The sequence below is a fragment of the Salvelinus fontinalis genome, unplaced genomic scaffold (genome assembly GCF_029448725.1).
Source record: "Salvelinus fontinalis isolate EN_2023a unplaced genomic scaffold, ASM2944872v1 scaffold_0486, whole genome shotgun sequence".
Lineage (NCBI taxonomy): Eukaryota > Metazoa > Chordata > Actinopteri > Salmoniformes > Salmonidae > Salvelinus > Salvelinus fontinalis.
This window is the reverse complement of record NW_026600695.1, coordinates 31,722-45,061: the sequence shown is the minus strand read 5'-3', so window position 1 is coordinate 45,061 and position 13,340 is coordinate 31,722.

Here is a 13,340-nt window from a genome sequence, read left to right as displayed (position 1 = left end):
TTCATGTGTCAGAACTCACGGAACTACAGAGAACTCTGTTTCCAAGACAACAGAGGTCAACAGTCAGCCACACAGAATAAACTGTTCATGTGTTAGAACTCACGGAACTACAGAGAACTCTGTTTCCAAGACAACAGAGGTCAACAGTCAGCCACACAGAAACAGAATAAACAGTTCATGTGTCAGAACTCACGGAACTACAGAGAACTCTGTTTCCAAGACAACAGAGGTCAACAGTCAGCCACACAGAAACAGAATAAACTGTTCATGTGTTAGAACTCACGGAACTACAGAGAACTCTGTTTCCAAGACAACAGAGGTCAACAGTCAGCCACACAGAAACAGAATAAACAGTTCATGTGTCAGAACTCACGGAACTACAGAGAACTCTGTTTCCAAGACAACAGAGGTCAACAGTTAGCCACACAGAAACAGAATAAACAGTTCATGTGTCAGAACTCACGGAACTACAGAGAACTCTGTTTCCAAGACAACAGAGGTCAACAGTCAGAAACAGAATAAACAGTTCATGTGTTAGAACTCATGGAACTACAGAGAACTCTGTTTCCAAGACAACAGAGGTCAACAGTCAGAAACAGAATAAACAGTTCATGTGTCAGAACTCACGGAACTACAGAGAACTCTGTTTCCAAGACAACAGAGGTCAACAGTCAGCCACACAGAATAAACTGTTCATGTGTTAGAACTCACGGAACTACAGAGAACTCTGTTTCCAAGACAACAGAGGTCAACAGTCAGCCATACAGAAACAGAATAAACAGTTCATGTGTCAGAACTCACGGAACTACAGAGAACTCTGTTTCCAAGACAACAGAGGTCAACAGTCAGCCACACAGAAACATAATAAACAGTTCATGTGTTAGAACTCACGGAACTACAGAGAACTCTGTTTCCAAGACAACAGAGGTCAACAGTCAGCCACACAGAAACAGAATAAACAGTTCATGTGTCAGAACTCACGGAACTACAGAGAACTCTGTTTCCAAGACAACAGAGGTCAACAGTCAGCCACACAGAAACAGAAACAGAATAAACTGTTCATGTGTTAGAACTCACGGAACTACAGAGAACTCTGTTTCCAAGACAACAGAGGTCAACAGTCAGCCACACAGAAACATAATAAACTGTTCAACTCAACTCCAACAAAACTCTTAGATATATGTTTTATTGTCACATACTCCGGATTGGTGAAATGTGTTGTCTTTCACTTTCCCTTCCTCATTTCCAAGCTGTGAACTGTCGCCCCCAACATAACAGGCCTATAATTGTGATCTTTATCCAACAACCTAACAGGTCTATAACTCTGAACTTTATCCAACAACCTAACAGGTCTATAACTCTGTGAACTTAATCCAACAACCTAACAGGTCTATAACTCTGTGAACTTTATCCAACAACCTAACAGGCCTATAATTGTGATCTTTATCCAACAACCTAACAGGCCTATAACTCTGTGAACAGTATCCAACAACCTACCAGGTCTATAACTCTGAACTTTATCCAACAACCTAACAGGTCTATAACTCTGTGATCTTTATCCAACAACCTAACAGGTCTATAACTCTGTGTACTTTATCCAAAAACCTAACAGGTCTATAACTCTGAACTTTATCCAACAACCTAACAGGTCTATAACTCTGTGAACTTTATCCAACAACCTAACAGGTCTATAACTCTGTGAACTTTATCCAACAACCTAACAGGTCTATAACTCTGTGAACTTTATCCAACAACCTAACAGGTCTATAACTCTGAACTTTATCCAAAAACCTAACAGGTCTATAACTCTGTGAACTTTATCCAACCACCTAACAGGTCTATAACTCTGAACTTTATCCAACAACCTAACAGGTCTATAACTCTGTGAACTTTAGCCAACAACTTATTTTGACAACATATTGTGCAAGAATGTTAGAACTCATGCATAATGTACATATGAATGCTGAGCAAGCAATTCTACACAAGTTGTTATCGTCAGCAGTGCAGAAGTGAGTCCTACTTTTGACCAGGGAAGAGTGTCAATTCAGTCCTACACCACCAGGAAGCCTGTCTCTCTGGTGGTTTCTGCTGTTTAAAGTCCTACACCACCAGGAAGCCTGTCTCTCTGGTGGTTTCTGCTGTTTAAAGTCCTACACCACCAGGAAGCCTGTCTCTCTGGTGGTTTCTGCTGTTTAAAGTCCTACACCACCAGGAAGCCTGTCTCTCTCTGGTGGTTTCTGCTGTTTAAAGTCCTACACCACCAGGATGCCTCTCTCTCTCTGGTGGTTTCTGCTGTTTAAAGTCCTACACCACCAGGAAGCCTCTCTCTCTCTGGTGGTTTCTGCTGTTTAAAGTCCTACACCACCAGGAAGCCTGTCTCTCTCTGGTGGTTTCTGCTGTTTAAAGTGCTACACCACCAGGAAGCCTGTCTCTCTGGTGGTTTCTGCTGTTTAAAGTGCTACACCACCAGGAAGCCTGTCTCTCTGGTGGTTTCTGCTGTTTAAAGTCCTACACCACCAGGAAGCCTGTCTCTCTCTGGTGGTTTCTGCTGTTTGAAGTCCTACACCACCAGGATGCCTCTCTCTCTGGTGGTTTCTGCTGTTTAAAGTCCTACACCACCAGGAAGCCTGTCTCTCTCTGGTGGTTTCTGCTGTTTAAAGTCCTACACCACCAGGAAGCCTGTCTCTGGTGGTTTCTGCTGTTTAAAGTCCTACACCACCAGGAAGCCTGTCTCTCTCTGGTGGTTTCTGCTGTTTAAAGTCCTACACCACCAGGATGCCTCCCTCTCTGGTGGTTTCTGCTGTTTAAAGTCCTACACCAGGAAGCCTGTCTCTCTGGTGGTTTCTGCTGTTTAAAGTCCTACACCACCAGGAAGCCTGTCTCTCTCTGGTGTTTTCTGCTGTTTAAAGTCCTACACCACCAGGAAGCCTGTCTCTCTGGTGGTTTCTGCTGTTTAAAGTGCTACACCACCAGGAAGCCTGTCTCTCTGGTGGTTTCTGCTGTTTAAAGTCCTACACAACCAGGAAGCCTCTCTCTCTCTGGTGGTTTCTGCTGTTTAAAGTCCTACACCACCAGGAAGCCTGTCTCTCTCTGGTGGTTTCTGCTGTTTAAAGTCCTACACCACCAGGAAGCCTGTCTCTCTCTGGTGGTTTCTGCTGTTTAAAGTCCTACACCACCAGGAAGCCTGTCTCTCTGGTGGTTTCTGCTGTTTAAAGTCCTACACCACCAGGAAGCCTGTCTCTCTCTGGTGGTTTCTGCTGTTTAAAGTCCTACACCACCAGGAAGCCTGTCTCTCTGGCGGTTTCTGCTGTTTAAAGTCCTACACCACCAGGAAGCCTCTCTCTCTCTGGTGGTTTCTGCTGTTTAAAGTCCTACACCACCAGGAAGCCTGTCTCTCTCTCTGGTGGTTTCTGCTGTTTAAAGTCCTACACCACCAGGAAGCCTGTCTCTCTCTGGTGGTTTCTGCTGTTTAAAGTCCTACACCACCAGGAAGCCTGTCTCTCTGGTGGTTTCTGCTGTTTAAAGTCCTACACCACCAGGAAGCCTGTCTCTCTGGTGGTTTCTGCTGTTTAAAGTGCTACACCACCAGGAAGCCTGTCTCTCTGGTGGTTTCTGCTGTTTAAAGTCCTACACAACCAGGAAGCCTCTCTGTCTCTCTGGTGGTTTCTGCTGTTTAAAGTCTTACACCACCAGGAAGCCTGTCTCTCTCTTTTGGTTTCTGCTGTTTAAAGTCCTACACCACCAGGAAGCCTGTCTCTCTCTGGTGGTTTCTGCTGTTTAAAGTCCTACACCACCAGGAAGCCTCTCTCTCTCTGTTGGTTTCTGCTGTTTAAAGTCCTACACCACCAGGAAGCCTGTCTCTCTGGTGGATTCTGCTGTTTAAAGTCCTACACCACCAGGAAGCCTGTCTCTCTGGTGGTTTCTGCTGTTTAAAGCCCTACACCACCAGGAAGCCTCTCTCTCTCTGTTGGTTTCTGCTGTTTAAAGTCCTACACCACCAGGAAGCCTGTCTCTCTGGTGGTTTCTGCTGTTTAAAGTCCTACACCACCAGGAAGCCTGTCTCTCTGGTGGTTTCTGCTGTTTAAAGCCCTACACCACCAGGATGCCTCTCTCTCTGGTGGTTTCTGCTGTTTAAAGTCCTACACCACCAGGGAGCATGTCTCTCTCTGGTGGTTTCTGCTGTTTAAAGTCCTACACCACCAGGAAGCCTGTCTCTCTGGTGGTTTCTGCTGTTTAAAGTGCTATACCACCAGGAAGCCTGTCTCTCTGGTGGTTTCTGCTGTTTAAAGTGCTACACCACCAGGAAGCCTGTCTCTCTGTTGGTTTCTGCTGTTTAAAGTCCTACACCACCAGGAAGCCTGTCTCTGGTGGTTTCTGCTGTTTAAAGTCCTACACCACCAGGAAGCCTGTCTCTCTGGTGGTTTCTGCTGTTTAAAGTCCTACACCACCAGGATGCCTCTCTCTCTGGTGGTTTCTGCTGTTTAAAGTCCTACACCACCAGGAAGCCTCTCTCTCTCTGTTGGTTTCTGCTGTTTAAAGTCCTACACCACCAGGAAGCCTGTCTCTCTCTGGTGGTTTCTGCTGTTTAAAGTCCTACACAACCAGGAAGCCTCTCTGTCTCTCTGGTGGTTTCTGCTGTTTAATATCTTACACCACCAGGAAGCCAGTCTCTCTCTTTTGGTTTCTGCTGTTTAAAGTCCTACACCACCAGGAAGCCTGTCTCTCTCTGGTGGTTTCTGCTGTTTAAAGTCCTACACCACCAGGAAGCCTCTCTCTCTCTGTTGGTTTCTGCTGTTTAAAGTCCTACACCACCAGGAAGCCTGTCTCTCTGGTTGTTTCTGCTGTTTAAAGTCCTACACCACCAGGAAGCCTGTCTCTCTGGTGGTTTCTGCTGTTTAAAGCCCTACACCACCAGGAAGCCTCTCTCTCTCTGTTGGTTTCTGCTGTTTAAAGTCCTACACCACCAGGAAGCATGTCTCTCTCTGGTGGTTTCTGCTGTTTAAAGTCCTACACCACCAGGATGCCTGTCTCTCTGGTGGTTTCTGCTGTTTAAAGTCCTACACCACCAGGAAGCCTGTCTCTCTGGTGGTTTCTGCTGTTTAAAGTCCTACACCACCAGGAAGCCTCTCTCTCTCTGGTGGTTTCTGCTGTTAGAAGTTCTACACCACCAGGATGCCTCTCTCTCTGGTGGTTTCTGCTGTTTAAAGTCCTACACCACCAGGAAGCCTGTCTCTCTCTCTGGGGGGTTCTGCTGTTTAAAGTCCTACACCACCAGGAAGCCTGTCTCTCTGGTGGTTTCTGCTGTTTAAAGTCCTACACCACCAGGAAGCCTGTCTCTCTGGTGGTTTCTGCTGTTTAAAGTCCTACACCACCAGGAAGCCTCTCTCTCTCTGGTGGTTTCTGCTGTTTAAAGTCCTACACCACCAGGAAGCCTCTCTCTCTGGTGGTTTCTGCTGTTTAAAGTCCTACACCACCAGGAAGCCTCTCTCTCTCCGGTGGTTTCTGCTGTTTAAAGTGCTACACCACCAGGAAGCCTGTCTCTCTGGTGGTTTCTGCTGTTTAAAGTGCTACACCACCAGGAAGCCTGTCTCTCTGGTGGTTTCTGCTGTTTAAAGTCCTACACCACCAGGAAGCCTCTCTCTCTCTGGTGGTTTCTGCTGTTTAAAGTCCTACACCACCAGGAAGCCTCTGTCTCTCTGGTGGTTTCTGCTGTTTAAAGTGCTACACCACCAGGAAGCCTGTCTCTCTGGTGGTTTCTGCTGTTTAAAGTCCTACACCACCAGGATGCCTCTCTCTCTGGTGGTTTCTGCTGTTTAAAGTCCTACACCACCAGGAAGCCTCTCTCTGGTGGTGTCTGCTGTTTAAAGTCCTACACCACCAGGAAGCCTCTCTGTCTCTCTGGTGGTTTCTGCTGTTTAAAGTCCTACACCACCAGGAAGCCTGTCTCTCTGGTGGTTTCTGCTGTTTAAAGTCCTACACCACCAGGAAGCCTCTCTCTCTCTGGTGGTTTCTGCTGTTTAAAGTCCTACACCACCAGGATGCCTCTCTCTCTGGTGGTTTCTGCTGTTTAAAGTCCTACACCACCAGGAAGCCTGTCTCTCTCTCTGGGGGGTTCTGTTGTTTAAAGTCCTACACCACCAGGAAGCCTGTCTCTCTGGTGGTTTCTGCTGTTTAAAGTCCTACACCACCAGGAAGCCTGTCTCTCTGGTGGTTTCTGCTGTTTAAAGTCCTACACCACCAGGAAGCCTGTCTCTCTGGTGGTTTCTGCTGTTTAAAGTCCTACCCCACCAGGAAGCCTGTCTCTCTGGTGGTTTCTGCTGTTTAAAGTCCTACACCACCAGGAAGCCTCTCTCTCTGGTGGTTTCTGTCACAACGACCCCCAGCAGCTGCCCTCGTAAATCTCTGCTGTAAGTAGCATACAATGTACCTGGACTATATACTCAACACAACAAGATGGGCTGCTTTCTGAATTGACCCAGAGACACCAAAACATCCCATTCAACAGTAATAATGTCCTCAAGCAGCTTCCTGAATTGACCCAGAGACACCAAAACATCACATTTTGAATATTGTTCCACAAATACAGTGAAAAAAACCTAAAAGCTGGTTTACCTGACTCAGTACAGACAGAAGGAATTTCCCAGACTTATCCAGTCATGTCTAGAGGTTAGTAATGATGTTAGGTACAGTGGGAGTTGTTTGTAAAAGGGCTTTATGAATGAAAACACAGCAACGTATCAACCTACCTGATATCAAGAGACGACCAACCAACTTTACGGTAGAGAATGTGGTGATGAGCACTAAAACTAGTCGACCCGCGTAATAAAGCGCGGTGCGCTATGATAAACTGCATCTAAAGGCTTCAATGAGGTGGCAGCTGCGTTAGTATAGATGATGTCGTCATAGTTTCGGACCGATATAGGAACGTAGACTGAATGATCTGCTTTCTACTATTTAGCGAGAGGCAGGACCCGTTTCTATAGAAGAAGCCCATTTTAATTCTCAGCTAACTCATCAATATGCTTTATAGAAGACAGCTTTTCATCTATCCAGACGCCCAGATATTTCTAAGCAGATACACCATCAATATGAAGAACCATCCAAAGTACATTATGCTGAAATCATCGTAGTTGTTTTTATGAGCTCTGGAGAACAACATGTACTTAGTTTGACCTGCATTCAATACTCATTTCAGGTCAATTCAGTTTTTCTGTGATACAATGAAGACTGTAGTTCAGATAGAGTCTGGTCAACGTTGGGGTCTAATAGCAGACACAACAGTATCATAATACAATGAAGACAGACTAGTTCAGATAGAGTCTGGTCAACGTTGGGGGTCTAATAGCAGATACAACAGTATCATAATACAAGACAGACTGTAGTTCAGATAGAGTCTGGTCAACGTTGGGGTCTAATAGCAGACACAACAGTATCATAATACAATGAAGACAGACTAGTTCAGATAGAGTCTGGTCAACGTTGGGGTCTAATAGCAGATACAACAGTATCATAATACAATGAAGACTGTAGTTCAGATAGAGTCTGTGTCAAGTTTTGACCTCTTTCTTGTGCAATTCCCCACTTGAAAAGGACAATCCCTCCACGTGAAGATTTTATCTGGAGGGATTGTCCTTTTCAAGTGGGGAATTGCACAAGAAAGAGGTCAAAACTTGACAGTGAAAAACCGGCTGTCTTTCACAGTTTTGTGGAGGGCTTGGACTTGCACAGTCACCTTGATCACAAAGATGAAGTTTCCTTGGTCTTGTGGTTTTATAAATGCTCCTTTCACTGCGGTCTAAAGACAACAGCAGAACCAGGTGCTGGCACGCCCAGATTGCCTGGAAGATTTGTTCCACCTGGTTCACCACTGATTGAAGGAGGAGGAGTTTCACCACTGAGAAGCTCCCAGGCAGTTTGACAGCACACCTCCCACTCAATCTTCCCACGGGAACCGATGGAAAGATTGTAAATCAGCACCTACATACTGCCGGTCAGCTCCGAGTTTGATCCTCAACTGGTAGCAAGACAATCAGGCGTCGAACCTCTCTGTGCAGGACTGTGGTTTGCGTAGTTTCTTTCATGACTTTGACCGATGGCCGGTTTAGTGCGGGTTTTGTGACAGGAAGGCAGGTGCTTTGGACCACTTTGACGTTCACGTCTCGAACAATGGCCTTAGCATCTGGATTAACGCTCACCACCCGTCCTAGCTTGAATTGGCCCCTCATTGCATTTTGGTCACACAACCAGACATTATCTCCGACATCAACGTTGCGATATGAAGTGTGCCATTTACTTCTCAGAAATAAGTTTGTGCCGGCAAGCTGGCTCCAAGACCTCCAGAATTTGTTGACCTGGTTCTGCATCTCTCTGAGTCTCTTGTAAGGGTAGTTCGCAAAGTCAAATGTTCTGATCTCACCGCTTGGAGAGGCCCAGCCCAGGAGAAGTGTTTTGGGTGACACATACTGCACGCTTTCTTCATGGCTCTGCACCCTGGCATCTATTGGGCATTCGTTGGCAAGGTTTGCAGCAAGTTGTAGTGTTGTCTGAAGCTCGCTGTAGCTAAGGCCAGTGTTGTTGCCCAGGCTCTGCAGTGCCTTCTTGAGAATGCGAACAGCGGCTTCAGCAGCCCCATTGCGGTGAGGTGAGTCAGCTGGGTGAATTGTCCACTCCCATTTGGTACCTTTTTGAGCCGACATCTCTTCTATTGAAGTCCTATTCTGAGCATCCAGGAACTGGTAAAGCTCTCTTAGGATAGGTTTGGCGCCAATGAAGTTTGTCCCCGGGTCGGACCAGATCTTTCTTGGGTGGCCTCTAATTGCAGTAAAGCGTTGGTAAGCCATCAAGAAGCTCTCTGTCGACATTGTGTTGACCAGGTCTGCATGAATTGCCCTGCTGGCCATACAGCTGAAGACGACACCCCACACTTTCATTGCGACCCGTTTCTTGATGTCATCTTTGACAAGGTATGGTCCGAAGAGGTCGACTGTAGTGAACTCGAACGGAGCTGCAGGTGTGGCTCTTTCAGCAGGTAAGTCAGCCATTACCTGTTCGCACCTTCTTGCTCTTGACTTTTTGCAGAAAAGGCAGTTATCCACTACTTTTTGGGAAATTTTTCTTCCTTGGATGACCCAGGCTTTCCTCCTCTTTCTCAGCAGGGTTGCAGCCACACCTTCATGACCCTCATCGTGCGCCTCCCGTGCCAATAAAGTAGAGACCCATGCATTGAAAGGCAGAAGGGGAACTGCAGCGCCATCCTCCCTGAAGCCATGGATTCTCCCACCGCAGACTAGTAACCCAGATTCTGGCTCTCTGTACACAACCAAGCGGTCCGTAGTGGTAGTTGGGAACGTCACCCCCTCTTGAGCAGCAAGATAGATGTCTCTTATTGCCTCTTGACGTTCTGTGGCGGTGATAACTCCTTTTGTGGGAACCGCCTCCCACTTTGGGGTCTCGATGGACTTTGTTGCAGATCTAAACTTTTTTGGCGGCTCTCCAGATAAAAGCAACAGTCTTGATTAGATACTTTAGGCTACTAAAGCGCCTCTCATCCACCAAGTTTAGGACAGCTGCACCAGCAGGAAATCGTCCCACCAGACTTGGAAGACTTCTTTTCGCTTGGGCTCTGGTGAGTGCTGCCACAAATGACCTCTTTTGCATATTGTTAATGCTCTCTCGAGCTGTCACAGACAAATCTTTTGAGGACATAATTGGCCACTCGCTCTCTGGAAGATACAGAAACTCTGGCCCTTGCTGCCACTAAGAATGGGCATCAAGTTCCTTTGGCCCAGCTCCTCGAGTGATAATGTCGGCTATGTTGAGTGGTCCAGAGATCCACCACCAGTCCTGTAGCCGTGTCCTCTCTTGGATCTCTCCAATTCTATTAGCGAAGAAAGTCTGAAATCCATAGCTTTCTCGCTGGATAGCTCCAAGAACAGTCTGACTGTCTAACAAATGGTACCACCTTTTTATCTGGATCTGGGTATGCTGTTCAAAGTACTTTTTCAGGCGGCTTGCAAAGAGTGCACCGCAAAGTTCTGCTTTGACTGCATCCCCCTTCTGGTCTAGTGGTGTCAGCTTTGCTTTTGACTCCACTAGTCGAATTGTTAATTGTTTGTTGCAGTTCCACCGCAGGTAGAGGACAGCACCATAGGAGCTTTCACTGCCATCTGAAAAAGTGACAGCGACTGGTTCAGTTGTTGCCTTTGGTAGAGTAAGAGCTCTTGGGAACATTACTTTGCTTAGCTGGACGTACTCCTCAAAAATTCCAATTGCATCTTTGCGGAGCTCATCCGACAGGGGAAGGTCCCATGTGTCCTTGACCATGCTGCCCTTTGATTTTGCCTCTTGGAATGCCCTTCGGACCAAGATAGCCCCTCTTTGCTTTGATGGCGTTGTCAGGCCAACTGGGTCGTACAAACCAGCAACTTGACTCAGCAGTTCACGTCTTGTCAGCGGGTCTGGTGTCTGTGCTCGTACTTCTTCTAGCAGTAAGTCTTGCCCAAGTGTCATCTTTTTCTTCCGCCTGGAGAAGTTGACCCTCACCATGACATGCAACATGTCTTCATCCACAATGTAGCCGAGACCGAGCGCCTTGTTCTCTTCCTCCTTAAGCTGATTTGGCAGGACAACAATATTTGGTGATGCCTTTTCTCTTTCTCCTTTATTTTTGCCTGAAAAGACCCAAGGCTTCAGTGCAAACCCTCCTGCTTTTAGAATCAGCTCCACATTCTTTGTGATGACTTCGAGTTTTTCACGGCAGTTGTGGGATGTCAAGATGTCATCGACGTAGCTGTGTAATACTTGGCATTCATCTGTGAGGTGGCTGAATTGAGGCAGGTTAGCCGTCTCCCTCATGGCCAGTTGTGCTATGCACCCTGCTGGCTTGTCCCCAATATTCACTCTGGTTATGGCGTATTGTTCCACCTCATCGCCCTCTGAATCCCGCCACAAGAACCGGTGTAGATGGACTTCCCTCTCCTCGAGCCACACAGAATTGTACATTTTTCTGACGTCTCCTAAAGCGGCGTAGGAGCCTTGGCGGACCTTGAGGAGGACAGCTCGAATCGGATTGAGAACGTCAGGGCCTTTCATCAGAAGGTCATTGAGACTTTGGCCTTTGTACTTCTGACTGCTGTTCCAGACAAGTCTTACCGGAGTTGTAACAGAGTGGGGGTTCGGTGCGATAAGATGACTAATATACCAGACAGGTCCATTCCAGTTGGTTAGATCCTCTTTGGTCAGCTTTCTTGCAGCCCGGCGGTCAACCATTTCGTGGACTTGAGCACCATAGGCTTTTTTCCACTGCGGTTCTTTGGCGAGCTGTCTCTCTGTTCTGAGAAAGGTTGCCTCTACTGCTTTTATGTTGTTTGGCAATGTAGATGGGTCAAAGAGCCATGGATACCTTGCATGCCAGTGTGGACTATCACTGTGGTCATCAGCACCAACATAAGTCAGACCACCCTTAACAACTTCCAGCTCCCTTTCTTCAGCCAGAGTCATTTCTTTGCCACCAAGTTGACAACTGCCGCAGCGACATCCTCCACATTTTGGGGTGCAGGGGGCGCCAATGCTATCCCATCTCCACCAATCAATAAAATCCCGAGTGGAAATAGCAGAACAAGAAGACCTGATGGTAGGTTTGGCGCAGATATGTTCTTCATACATCAATGCTGCTGTTCTCATGGATCTGGCGAAGTGCGCTCTGGACTGGTGTGCTGTAACTGTAGCCTCTTCAAACAGACCAGGGTGTGTCCCTGCAATTGTCTTTCCCAATGGCCCATCCCATAGTACAAGGTCCCCAACGGTGCGTATTTTCTGTGGGACCAGTCGCCCTTCCTTATGGCTTATCAAAAACTGTATTTGTCTTGGCCTAACAAGTTCATTTTGGGGGACATCTGGGAATAATTTTTGGAGTCTTTTGGCTGTCACATGTTTGTGAATCTCTGCAATGCTGTCCAAACCATAGCAGAGGAGTTGGTGGGATCTGACATTGCCTTGCTCTGTGCGGACCCGGATCTTTAGGAGGTACCGTTTTGTGGTGACTTGAACTTTCATTCCTCCCACACCATGGACAACAAGGGTTATGGCTTCACTCCTAAGGTTCAAACGATCAGCTGCATCATGAGTTATATAGTTTGTATCCGATGCCAGGTCGATCAAAGTCCCAACTTTTTGTCCTGCATTGGCCGTGACCTCTAAGAGCATCATGATGACTGGCCACTCCACTATTCCATTCTCTGCTAGAAGACTGGGTTGGTTGGACACAAGAGAGGTTCTGGCTATAGTGTTGCAAAAGGCATTGCAACACTTCTCTGCAAGTTCAGGTGAGAGTCTTTTAATGAACTCTTCTTGGGCTTGGGTATAGCGCTCTCTTGTGTTACCTCCCACTTTGCTGTTATTGGACCTCTGGACGACATTCCCTTTGGATGTACCAGCTCTCGGGCAGAGGTAATAGTGGTGTTCTGCAGCACGCTGTTCTATGCAGTCTGGCCTCCTGCACAGAAACTCTGATTTACAATAGTCACCTTCCTTGATGAGCAGAATCAGTACACTTTTATCCAAATTTGCATTTTAGCCAAACACATTCAAAATACCACTAGTCTAAAAAATCTTTGGCTAAAAAATGTAAGATTTGTCTGCTTAAAACTACTGATTAGAAAATAAATGTAATTTTTTGCTACTAGAGGTATTTTGAATGTGTTTGGCTAAAATGCAAATTTGGATAAAAGTGTACTGATTCTGCTCATTTGATTAAAAATGGTGGGTTTCTATTTTGGGAAACATTTGCTTAACAGTGGAAACCTTGTATTTGATAATGGCAGAAATGTGTTTCTGAGGTGAATGTGGATAATTTTGTGTATTTAATTAGGCTGTCAACTCAAATAATCACTTGTATTTGTCATCTCTTTTTTTGAGGTTTTTCACCTGTTTACTGCCAACCAAAGAATGGTAAATAAAAGACAAACAACTGATTCTATGGCTGTTTATTGAGTGAAATCCAGTTAAAATCTTCACGTGGAGGGATTGTCCTTTTCAAGTGGGGAATTGCACAAGAAAGAGGTCAAAACTTGACAGTCTGGTCAACGTGGGGGTCTAATAGCAGACACAACAGTATCATAATACAAGACAGACTGTAGTTCAGATAGAGCCTGGTCAACGTTGGGGTCTAATAGCAGACACAACAGTATCATAATACAAGACAGACTGTAGTTCAGATAGAGTCTGGTCAACGTTGGGGTCTAATAGCAGACACAACAGTATCATAATACAATGAAGACAGACTAGTTCAGATAGAGTCTGGTCAACGTTGGGGGTCTAATAGCAGACACAACAGTATCATA